We start from the raw sequence: 13,356 nt of genomic DNA on the forward strand, positions 1-13,356 counted from the left end.
TGAACTGTTATTCCTGGTCTTGAGGGACACCATTTTAGTAAAATGCTAATGCTGTCATTAAGAATGTTAATTGTGACTGATCAAACTTAGTAATACAAACATTTAAAGGAAGTGTTTATATGAAAAATCTACCACATTCTTCCTGTTTGTTTGTTGGGAAAGATAACACATAGCTGCCATTTTACAGATTCAGAAGAGAAATCAGATGCTGTCAAATTTAGAAAGTAGTATATCACATAAAACTACTCATAGTGGTGTGATTTCTTCACCCAATCTGCCAGAAATAAATTCAAATAATTCTGAAGTTCCAGAGTAAGAGGTGGGAATTAGTTCTCTAATGCAAAACAGACATCAGACTGTAGTTTCACCTCATGGAAAGTGGAAATTTTTGTCTAACTTTAGCAATACTGGTGCGGTTGCCACATGATTTTACTGCTGCCTTCTCAGACCACTGGTGTTGCAATAGGATGTTTAGAAACATACCACAGAAGAGTGAGCAGAAGAGAATGTGCTCCACCAACATACTCCAGACTCAGTCCTGCTCCTTCTCTGATCCTGTGCTTCCCTTACCTGTAAAAATAATTTCTGCCTCTGAATAAAGTGTCTATCTATGAAACTGGACCCATAAGCCAGTTTAACTGGCATGAAATCTAAAAGTTTTAGTACAATTTCTGAACTTATTTGCTTTGGAGATGGATACTAATGAACTGAAGAGAATCAAACTCCTTTAGATTTAAAAAAGCATCCTTTTGCCTTTTCTAGAGAAGAACAGTACTTTGGGTTCTAGCAAAAGAAGCTTGTTCAAGCTGAAACTCAGCCTTAATTTAATTTACTAATGTTAATTTTTTTTTTATTTCAAGAATATCACAATGTTTTATTTCTTTAAAAAATTATTTTTGATGTTTCAGTTTCATGACTAAATTGTTTGCCAAGTGCAGCATGAATTTCAGGTGACCTGAAACTGCATTTTCAAGTGATTAGTTGATGCAGCTGAAACATGCAGTATAGACTTTCTGTTCGCAGGTTTCCTTTGGGCAGAATCAATGCTACAGTGTTTCTCTTTTTTCATGTTTACAGCAGACAAGGAGGCAACTTGATACAGCTTCCATTGTCAGAAGCATCACATAACACACCTCAGACTACTTGAGGCAGTTAGATCACGTTACTTCGTCTTTTAACCTCACACATGTCTGAGTGTGGTGACAATATTGGCTTTGCTCTGCATACCTGTGTTGGTTAAGGATACAAAAGTGCTTGATTCTATTCTATTGTGACTGGGTTAACAAAAAAATATAACATAAAAAGCTTTACATCACCAAAAGCTTCCTCTTTTCTTTGAATATGGCTTACTTTTTCCAGAAAACTGGTTTAAAACCAATGCCCAAAGCAGCTGCCAGGGAATTGGCCAACAAAATTAGTGTCAAATTCTTGAATGCAGAATGCCATCTAAGGTAGGCATGGCTGAGCTGATTTTGTTCATTTAAAAAGAATTTATTGAAAAAATAATGGAGTAAGAAACAAAAAAAAAAACCTTGAATTTTTGAACCCCATGAAAACTAACACAGTAGATTCAAACAATTAAGGTAACATGCAATACTTCAGCTGTTCCAACATGTGGATGGTCTGATGGCAATGGCCAGGATTTGGTTTTCTGGGCCTCTGCAGAGTTCTGCCCTCTCAATATAGGAAGTGGTCATTTTCAGCTAAACATGTGCCTGTGTGTATTCATCTTTGAGGTATTGACTCAGAAAATAGATTTCTAGTTTATATTTTTATATGTTGGCACTTGTAAGAAATTAATATGTCATAACTAGCTCTGTACTAAATTTTGTCACTGTCTTTCAGTACCTTGTTTTGTTTTCCAAAGTTCCAGTATTGGCATGCTACTGATAACAGAATTGGGATCTTCCTGTGCTGCTGAGTTTACTGTGTCATTTGCACCAGTGACCAGAGCCAAGTCTGTATCTCAGACAAAAAGGAAATCTATTACAAAATGTGTTATTATAAAAGGAAAAGCCACTGCTTCAAGTTATCAAGACAACACCAAAGCACATTAATCAAGCATACAATAAATGATGACAGTTTGTTGTTTCATCTGAATAAAAAAATTAAATCCATCTGTTGGTGTTCAAACCTAGAATCCAATCTTGGCAGTTCAATGTGCTAATGAAAACTATTGAAAAAATTTCATGCATTCTCTATGCAAGATATCATAAAAATAAATACTCTTAAGACTTAAGAGGCAGTGTTACACAAGGCTGTGGTGAGGTCACTAAAAAGAGCACATGTGTGGGATCTGAGGATGACGTGCATCATGCTATACCACACAGAGTATTTCAACACTGCTCACTTACAGGCCAAACCTCCAATATCTGTTCTGATCAGCTCCTCAGTTCCATGGCTCTGCATGCAAGAAGCACTCCATTTACACCCAATCCAGTGCAGCACCAGGAATTAACATTTTAGTTATTCAAAAGATTCCACCACTTAAGATAGCAGAACACAGCTCTAAAAATTGCTTATAATTCCTAAAACCTCTAGCCATGCTGGTCATGAAAGGTATATTGCTAGAGTAACACTATTGATAAAAATTCAGGCTTTATTTAGAGCTTTAGCGCCAGCAGTATCAAATAGATTTCCCTTGTCCTCTTCATGCTCACTGAATTCTTCAAGGAGCTCTTAATAGGCTTGTGAAATATCTGCAGAAGCAGCACTACTCCCTCTGCTCAACATACTCACCCCTGTGCCTACCAATTTTTATTTTTTTTCAAAGTTCACAGTTTGCCCAGTAAAGTCAAGCTTAACAGTCTGTACATCTGTTTGGTCTCCTAGAGTCTGTATTAAAATCAGCACCATGTTAGAGCTTCCATTTCTCTTGACCTTTCTAACTACAGGGCTGGCTGTGCTTCCCAGGAGCATGGCAACCTGAGAAAAATGAGAGAAGAATGTTTGGCTGTACCATTTTTCTATCTTCTGCCAGAATCCTCCAAGTAACTGAGGGGCATGAGCCAAAGGAATTTAGTGTACTGTTACACAGAGAGCAGGTCTAGGGCATCCATAGGTCTACTTTGAGCATAGAAGGGAATAAAAGCAGTCTGATACAAAAATGTCTGATTTTCCTACTGCTTCAAGTTCCTAAAGTGCATGCAAATGTAATGTCAACAAACTTACAGCATTGAATGCATCAATACAAGCAGATTATCCTCATTGACAGCAATGAAGATACACCTATTTCAGATGTTCTTGAAACACACATACATAATCTTGTCTTTCCAATCTGAGTTTATAGGATAAACAATGAGTGAAACATTTCAAGACTGTCAGCTGAAAACATTTGACATTGAGTTTTCTAGAAGCAGTAAATTCAAGATCCCATGGTACTAAACTTAGCTTGTAAATCTTCCTTTATGAGCTATCTCCTGCACAGTCACCTAGAACAAAGTCATCTATATTGACTCCCATCCATTAAAGCTGGGTCCAGACATGCAAAGCAGCTCTAAACCAGATAAAGCAGGGAAGAATTCTTCTGTGAAGGCAATACAGCGAGTGCAAGGTGATACAAAGATCTGAAAAGGTGCTGTTGAAATGACCACATCCCCACCTATCAGTGGCCTACATAGTCTCTACTTTAATAGTTGACAGCCTCAGAAGGAAGTGAAAGAGGTACTGTAGAGCCATCTTTGCCTTTCTTCCTAATGCTGCAGCTCATATGCATGTCCAGAGACATTATCACAGCTCTTACAGCCTTCCTTACTTATGCAGTGTTGAATATATTAGGAAATATTTGCCATCCTTACAAACTTAGGAATTATTTTAAAAAAAAAGTCCAAAAGACCATTAAGTGAGTAAAAATTGAAACCACAAATCATTAACACCCTAAACATTGAAAATTTTATGTGCATATTTTTAACAATGCAGCATTCTACTTGGAATTCACTATTTTATTACAAGTAAAGCCCCTGACCCTTTTAAAAATAATTTCTTTAATCTTCAGGAGAAGAGTATATCAACATTTCTAAACATTTCTATTTTTATCAAAATTTCTAAGACTTTGAGTGTTTTCTGCTGGATTTTTTTAATGTGACTATACCAAATGAACTGCACTTAACACTACTTTCTACAGCAGCATGCTTTGCTGGGGGAGGCACTTTGGCAATTCCCTTCCTTTTTTTCCACGTCCCTCTCCTCTCAGAGGCCCCTCATCATGATGACCCATTCATTTGGCTACAGGCTGCATGCAGCTGCCTCTGAAAGAAGCCAACTGTATTCTTGGGTCAGCTGGAGAAGTCAGCTTCATTCCAGCTGTAGGGATGTACAGCACCTCCAACGCCTGTGACTTAGGGCACAGAAGACCCAGGCTTCCCCTCAGGCTTCAGCAGAGGTGCAGAACATTTCAGCTGGCTACATAGCAACTGCTCAATTGCTTCAGGCAATTCAGTGTACAAAAACTATTATATTTAAGAATAGTCTGCTACATATTTGGAACCATTGTCTTTTGTTCCTTTGCCTTCATAGGCATTTGCAATTTTTTATAATGAAAGAGGAATGATTAGCTAGCACATTTCAACTTAGTGGCTTATACTGTGCTGTAGATGGGATGCATGAAAACGGAATGTTTCCTGATTTCCATTAATATTTTCCATGGATATTATGCTACAGTCCTGAAATGCCATGACACAAGCATTTTTGTTATTGTTGCAATTGAAAATGGATGTTGGCCAAAGCTTGCCATTCTTAGAGAAATCTCAGACTGAGCAGCTGATTACCCTGCCTAAATCTTGTCAGTACTGGGTTACCCATTTTTAGGAAAAGCAAGTTTGGGAGGGTTTTTTAACGAGAATTAATGAGGGAGGCCCAGTAAAGTAACGCCAGTGACTTCATCTCTTATTTCTTCACTATAAACCACTACTATTCAAAGGATAAAAAACCAAAACCATTTAGGTTTGTGTCCAGTTCTTTGTATTTCCACTATCCCCACTCCGGCACTGAAGGCCTTCATTCTTTTTTAAGATGAGGAAAATTCCCAGAAGAGTTCACAGACATCAAGTAAGTCATTATTCATGAAGGTCTAATCATAAAGAACAGGACTGGCTTACATTGGAGGTGGAATACACATCAACTGCAAAACCTCAACATTTCATTATATGACAAATTGTATAAACTTGATGAAATTAGTCTTAGGGCCTTGATTCACCCTTTTGCCTTATGCTGTATCATTACAGAAGAATGAGCACTGTTGGACTACCAAGATGTATGCTCTGAGGCTGACTAATAACTGTAAAGGTCTGTATTTATGGGCAAAACCAAGAAAGGAATGACTGCTAACATCAGATGAGATACAGATAGCATATAAGGAGAGAAGAGGTATTTAACAATTTTAATATTTGGATTACAAGTGTGAATTGGATAGATTCAAAAGAAGTGGGATCAAGAGACTTTGACATGATTAATGTGAAGTGAACAGTGAAATACTCAGCATTACTCAAGACGTGAGGTGGCTTGGAAAGCTTGTTGTTGAGTAATTTGAACAGCAAATATCTGAACTCTCACCCAGGGTAATGACAGAATCATACTCCTTTATCTCTTCAATAACTTGGTCTAAGCCAGCTTCAGTTCAAGTTCCAACAGTTTCCATAGGTTTCCTTCCTGCTGTAGATGCTGTGCCATATCCACCCAAAAGTGACATTTGGCAAAGATCAAGCCCAAATGTGAACATATTAAATGAGTATATTGGTCAAAACAAGAGTTCCAAGTCCATTAAAAGAATCCCAAAATAAATAGTTCATTTGTTCATTTGCTGTAAGTTCCCATGTAGTTTGTTTGGGAAGTCAGACTGCATTATTTTTCAGCTCATTAAAGTTTACTTTAACAAGCTGTGAAGCTGATAGAGAAATAGTTCAACAGTTTAATATTGCATTGCCTTTTTTTTTTCAAAGCTTCAGGATCCCACTTGGCATAAAAATTACATTTCAAACAGATTTTCAGATATGCTTTGGAGAAATCTTTGTTTTTCAGACATTTTCAAATTATTTCTCTTCCCCTCCTTAAACTACCTTAACATTTTTCCCTAGTGAAACAAAGATGTTCTTTGTTTAAACAACATTTCCCATCTTGCATGTTATGAAACAGCACATTTTGCACTTCCTCAAAGCCAGTTGCTGGGTGAGATCTTTCAGTGAAGGCCATTCAGTGTTTTATAAAATATTAACTTACATGGCTGGTTTCACAAGTAAATCACATTGCTGTTATTGTTTTTTTTCTAGTAGTTTGTAAAGTTCAGTTCCCAGATTTAGTGTACTGGGACCTGTTTACATAGAGCAGGGCTAGACCTCGTGCAAAACGGTGCAAGTTCTCTCATGGCAGAAGATCACCACTTCAATCAGAAGGAATCAACTCTCTCAAGGCCACTGGTTTGTACTCCATGCCAACGTGTGAGTGCCAGTCATGACTCAGAGTGTGACCAGCCAAAACTGAACTGATGGCACATTCACACTGTTCAGGGAAGTGCTGTGTGGAAGTGCTTGAGCTCCGGGTAAAGGAGTTACTAAAAAGCAGGGTAAAAATGAGGAAGAGCTCTCCTAGCACATATATACTGCTTGCAATCCTTCTGTTGCCTGGATATCTCCACAGCATACACATCATGCAGCCCAGACATATTTTGATTTCTTTGCTGTCATGGGAATTTTAGGAGTTTTTTTGCCAAATTTTAATTCTAGAAAACCCACCAGACATATATATATCTCCAGTTGTCATAACTTCATTTTTTATACTACCAATATGAGCAAAATTCTGTCACAGAGCCAGTCCAGTCATCCAATCTCCTGCAACATCTTATTTGTAAAAGTTTCCAAAGTAGATGCCTTTGTCTTTTTTTCACACAGAAAAGAGGACAAACGAGTGGAATTTCCTTACCACACACACAATGCACAACAGGATAGCTCCATCCAGAGGAGCCAATCAAGACATCCACAATTGTCAAGACTGGTGTCAAGAAAACCTTCTGCACACAAGGCTCAGCCAGAGTGACTGTTTGATATTTGAGTAACAGGCATAGCTGCTCCACCTACAGCTGTCAGCCCCTGCAATCTGGTATGCACCACATAAGGGAAATAAAAATTGAACTAACATTTCAAGAAATGATATCATTCCTAAAATATTTACTAAGTGAAATAAAAGCAAATAAAAGTTCATTTAATCACCCAGTTAGCAGAAGATTGTTACCTATGACCTCTATTGGGTTTGGTCATGTAAGCAAATATGCCTTTAGAATTTTTGCTCAAAGATTTTACAGGCATAATAGGAGCAGAAACAATTTGTTACTTTGCAGGACAAGACCCTTACTCACTTATTTTTTTCCAAAACCAGTCCAAAGTTACAGCAATGGCTAGGATTACATATACATCTGACTAGATAAACATCCACAGCTTATTTTACAGCATTGCTGCTGGCTAGAAAGTTTTGGATCTCTGCAGTGTGGTTAGTGGGATCCTACGAGGTCTTGCAGACTTGTTAAGGAATTTCTATAGGGATAGATAAACATTCTGCAGAGTGCTTTGTTGATTCCTCATAGTTTATGCCAATTTTTTCCGTTGACATGCAAGACTCCCTTGTGGACAGTACTCAGCAAGTGCTGGATGTGCATGCAAAAAATGTGCATTTGCAATGAAACAGTTCAAGAATTGCTCTCTGGAGACTTCCACCATAATTGAGGAGAATCCTGTAACACCAAGAGTGCCTACTAATCCAAGGGTTCAGCTTGGACCCAATGCAGAAATGGATCATGCTAGCCATGGATGCTGTCAGCAAGCCAGCTAGTGGTGCCCAAGGAAGAAATGGTGCTGAGTTCAGCACCCCTGGAAGTGAGCGTGGCTGCTCTAATGCTGTATTGCCTTTAGCACTAAAATAGTTTTAATGCTAAAGCCTAGAAATTAAGAAAAGTTACAGTACAGAATAAAAATACCAAAGATAACTGGTCTTCTTGGTGATTAGTTAAGCTGAAGGAAAGATCGACCAATTTCAGAGAAAAGAAAAAGTTAGGAATTTTTTTTGTAAGGAATTCTCAAAAACAGAAGTGCTCCAGCTCCTCTTCCTGTCACAGTCTGTGACTCCTTCTATCAGCCTTGGTAATTTGAGAAAACAAAAGCAGTTTGATATGATTGCTTTGTAATATCAAATAGGACATCAATTACACAGAATGTGAAGTTTTAATAGCTGTATAACCTCACAGTAGGAAATAATTGCTACTTAAGGACCTAAAAGATCTCTTACTACAATTCCTCTAGCCACCAATTGTTCACATGAGTCTCTTAGGAATAAAGCTCTATGGAATCTAAGTCACATTCTCAGTTAAACAAACACTGTTTATCAAATCCAGAAAAAAAAAAAATCCTTGAGACTAACATCAGTATCTCTCCTAATCAACGCAAAAGCCAGTCACTAACCTGTTTTTCCTTGTGTTCCAGTCCTACCAAATTTGTTAAGCTAAATTGTGTAAGACTGCTTCCCTTGAAAAGGGCCTAAGATAATTATGCCCTGGCTCCTCTTAGGAGCCAACTGGATTTTGAGGAAAACAGAAAAGGGCCTCTAGTGAACTGCATACTAAATTTCATATGACAGACTACAGCAGAGTACCCAGCAATTTTAGAAAAGTCACTAAAGAAGCACTGAAACTACACCCCCATACAGTGCCCACATATGCCACAATCTGGAGAGCACTGGCAGAAGAGTGAACATCAAGGTGTGGCTATTCAATTCCATAGTTGGCAATTCATGTAAGAGCTGCTGCTGCCAAGCCAACTAGACTGTGAAATGAAGCTACAGGCTGAGGAAGGTCAGAGATTTCAATTCATTTTGCAATGGTAAGACCTGCAAAATTAAATTATTTAGATCCAAAATGAAATATTACATGGTGTTTCATACTCAAAACATAAACAGACCATTGAGCAAGAAAGGACTGTTTACTTATGTTGTTTTCCTCTTCATACAATGAATTAGAAATATAATAGTTATAGGAAATTTTAACCTAATTTAAGTCTTTTCCAAAAATACATTGCTAGAACATTTCGGGATGACAGCTTGTAAGAAACAGAGCCAGAACAGCTCCTTTGAAGCCACTGTTTCTCATGGATGGGAGAGAGTTGTGTGGATGTACCCGCCAGAGTTTCCAAACACATTTTGCCTACAGACAATCAAGGCAGGCAAAACAGGAAGACTGCCACAATCTAAGTGACAAACTGGCAGAGTAGTACCTTCCCCTCCCTTCTCTCTTACCAATTTTCAGGCTCAGCTTTTGAGAATTTCTATTGGCCTCCATAGTATTGGATACAAAATCCTCCTTAACAAATCAGCATTAAAACTAACTTGAAATTTTCAAACATTTCTTTTCCCCTAAATTTATTTTAATTTAGATCAACTGAGGCAGCTGGTAAATTCATAACAAGAAAATTGTTTCATGTAAGAAAACAAATGGGAAGTTCCATGGCAAGTGCTACCAATTTTTAGTTTGTAAACAATGAACAATATTTGATTTGAACAAAACAAACTTTTATCAGCAATTAAGATCTTTCACCCCTTAGATACAAGTGCCACCTTTAGGAATTTATGTCTTCATACTATATATTATCCTATCCTCTCAAAGAACAGTAAATTAATCAATAACAAGGATGCTGTGGATTGAGCACATCTACCTTACAAGAAGTGCAGATGCCCAGTGTGCCACCCAGAGGCACCCCAGAAGTTCTGCTGAAGATTTCAGTGCTTCAGTGCTGCTTGCTCCTGAAGTTTTGACACCTCAGTTGTACCAGGGGTGTTCCCAGATCCAGAAGTGCTCTGAGTAGACAGCCCTGCCATCCCTCCAGCACAGCACTCAACTGAGCTGAAATATATTAGGTGAAAAAAACCAAAACACAAAAATCCAAGGAAAAAAAAAACAACATGTAGTATTGATATACTTCAAACTATTTTATAATTGTTAGGAGGACTGAGAACAGATAGTTTGTCTTTAAAGAGGAAAGATTTCTTCTTTGTTTGTTATTGTGAGTGAATATCCGTTTTTGATTATTAGACTTCTGCACACTCCTCTCAACATTTTCTGGTTTCTGTATTTTTTATGATACTAATTCAGCGAGCAACTATGAAACTAATTAGCATCCCAGCAATTCAGCTCCAGGATCCATTGACATATATTTGAGTACATGTTTTCAATTATCATCAACACTGATGTATTGTTTTCTAATATTAGTTAAAAATGCCTCAATTACTGCCTTAGTCTTTATGGTTTTCATGCTTATTTCTTGATACTCTGCCCTTATAGAAAAATCCTTAGCACATTAGTTCAAGCTGAAAGATGAAAAAAATACCTTTGCTAGATGCCCTGCGTGCATTTAAAAATGTTTTGACCATTATATTCTTCATGAGTAGAATTTTTATATTTTATCAAGGTAAATATGAAGTTCTGATTCTCTCACATTTTGATTTTAGATATTTTGATATAAAAAATTCTCTAAAATTCCTACATGACCTCATTTAGTAAACATGCAGTCATCCTTTTGATATTTGAAGAGCACATGGTGAAAATTTTAAATAATAAACTGTCTTTTAACCTACATCACTGAAGGAGTTGAAAGTATGATCCAAAACAATATAGTCAGAAAAATCCATGATGCTCAAATCATAACCATTCAACAGCATTCTTGAAACATTTGCAAAGGCCAAAGACCATGTGTTGGCTGGTATCTGCAAGAAATATTTATGGGCTTTTCAGGAGTCTAAGCCCAAGGGCTTCAAGCTGAGAGAAGGGAAACTGTCACATTAAGGATAGGAACAATCCTGAGATGGAGCAGGTTTACAGCTATTGTACCCTGAGGAAATCTGGGGTTAAACAGAGTAGCTGTATGATTGTATCACCGTGGCTTTCACTATGGTCTGTGGAAAGGATTCAACACAAGAAGCAACAGAAATTTCCCAGAACACCTCTCAAGTAATTATTTGTAAGACAACTGAAAAAAGTTAGCTTTGGTGATTTTTACACCTTATGTAACCTTCTGACAAGTCCCAGGACATCCATTAGATTTTTTCCAGTGATGGTAACGTTTGAAAAATTTTAAAGGCTTAATGAAATTCAACACCTCATTTCTTCCAGAGTAAGTGCTGAACAATTTTCTAGGATGTTGGAAGCCTTAAGGGCAGGTAAAAAACAGTTCAGGTCTGATTACTATCAGATTGTTGTCTTCCCAAAATACATCCTTTCTCTGTATTTAGTAAAGATGAATGCCACATCTTTCTCTAAAAATATTTCTCTAATAAGAAATATCTCAGTTTTAATAAGTTTTCAACAACACATGCATCTGGATATGGATTAAAAAATAGCAAATAAATGCATCAGAGGATGGATTTTAAAGGAGAAAATAAAAGTAAAAATTGTCTCCTGATAAACTCTGATGTAGCTAGAGATTGGTACCTGAGCAAATGAATTAAGTTCTTTGACGAGTACTGCTGCTTTTGTAACTGACTGAATATTATAGACTTGGAAATGCAAAGCTGTTTTCTCTTGAATGAAACATAGCACAGTCAAAGGAATATGCTCAAATAAGGACAGTAGAAAACAAAAAGGCTATAAAATTGTTTCCTTGGCCCTAGGGATGCCAGATTCCATGGTCTAATGAAGAAGGATGACAAATATTTGCCCATATAAGTGAATGGCTTTCCTAGAAGGCTGTTTTTCAAGAGGGCCTGATTCTGCACACAAACCTTGTTCCTCGCTGCTTGCAGCACTAATATTTCACTCAGGATCCAGCTCTTTACTTGCTCATATTACTCATTTTGCTAGCCAAGACCACCCTACTAGCTTTGGGTTTTTTAGCTATTGAACAAATTCTACCTTTGTTTTACATTGAGAGCTACAGAACTTCATGCTAGATTATGATATCTAACTCATCTGCTTTTCCCAGTCTTGTGTTTTGAAAACTACCCCATAATCTCTTTAACGTGTCAATAGTCTTTCATATTTCAATAAACAGAATCAATCCTGCTGCTGCAAGATCTATCTGTTCCATAGGTTTCCCAACTCCTTCTTTTTTGTAGTTGCAGACTTCGTCTCCACATGCAGTTTTGGGGAGTATTTTAGAGAAATGCTAAAATGAAGTTGCTTATCTTTAATCACTGAAAATATTAAATTGTGATTCAGGGTCCCTTTTTTCACCACAAATTATGACTCAGAAACCAGCTAGTTAGCTTATAAAAATCTGTTCCATCTGCTCAAATAACAGACAGGTAAGTGTGGAGTGCTGATCAGCATGACAAACCCATCCCTGAATGTAAGATTTAACCTAGTAGCTTCATCAACTGATGAAACACTCTCCCTTATTTGGGAGATGGATTCTTTTTTGGATTAATCAGGCAGAAAGGAGCTGGTCCTATGGAGAGGGAAAAGCAAAGGATACAGATACCTGAGGTTGCATCAAAATTTATCATCACTTCTCACTATTCCATTAATTCCGTTAAACTTTTTCTTCTTTTGTCATTACTCACAAAATTACATATATTTACTGTAAAGACAATGGGTATAAACATGAAGTTGATGCTATTGTTGGCATTCCTATATGATGATTTGGTTGCCAGTAGATCTTTGAATATGCATCACAAATTTAAAGTAAATATGAAAAAAATCAGTTAGTGCCAGGGGTAAAAGTTTTGAGGCAGGAACTAAAATTGTAATCTCATTTGTAATTCATTTTGGAGAAGTCATTAACCTTGTTTTCATTTCCTATAGGTCCCTTTTAATGAAATTGAACTCAAATATGCCACAGAGAAGCATACTAGAGAAGAAGGCAGACTATACACTTGGAAATAATAAATACAGTTTCTGCTATGAGAGGCAAAGGAAGGCCAGGTGTGACTCCCTGGGTAGAGTGATAACCACTACTCCAAGCAAGAATAAATCTGCTCACTATTTGGTTTTAAAAAGAATTGGGAGAGAGAAGCATCAGTCCTAAAATATCTGCCAAACCTATAAAGAAAAAAATTATGCACTTAGAGTAAAAAAGCATTTTTCTTTATTAATCATAAAATAAAAACAGACGTAGAACCCAAACCCGTCTTCCACAGAAGTTGTCACAGACACCCATTCCTGCTCATGCTTTTGCATGCATATCTTGTGTACATTGTTTTTGCCAGAAAATTAATTTTGGAATAAGAGACTCTTGGCCAACGTGACAACAAAGCGTGTACCACAGGATTCAGCAGATGCACATGGGACTGCCAAACTAAATTTATGAAATAAAAAATATTCCACTTGGGCAAATATGGAGAAATTGTTCACCAAAAAAACTCCAAAATCAAATATGTCATAAATTCCCC

The 13,356-nt window shown here is 37.1% G+C and overlaps 1 long non-coding RNA gene across 7 annotated transcripts in view; it reads right to left on the reverse strand.

The window, feature by feature from the left end:
* Positions 1-13,356, reverse strand: part of LOC135281132 (uncharacterized) — an 86,276-nt gene that overhangs the window by 21,507 nt on the left and 51,413 nt on the right. For 6 of the 7 annotated variants that reach the window (XR_010347885.1, XR_010347886.1, XR_010347887.1 and 3 more), the window contains 3 exons: positions 9,687-9,874; positions 1,849-1,959; positions 484-570 (listed from right to left, as the gene is read on the reverse strand). This is a non-coding gene — a long non-coding RNA (uncharacterized LOC135281132). The remainder of the gene's footprint in view (positions 1-483; positions 571-1,848; positions 1,960-9,686; positions 9,875-13,356) is intronic. The other variant, XR_010347882.1, reaches the window with a different exon arrangement.

The sequence above is a fragment of the Passer domesticus genome, chromosome 14, assembly GCF_036417665.1.
Source record: "Passer domesticus isolate bPasDom1 chromosome 14, bPasDom1.hap1, whole genome shotgun sequence".
In the NCBI taxonomy this organism is placed as follows: Eukaryota; Metazoa; Chordata; class Aves; order Passeriformes; family Passeridae; genus Passer; species Passer domesticus.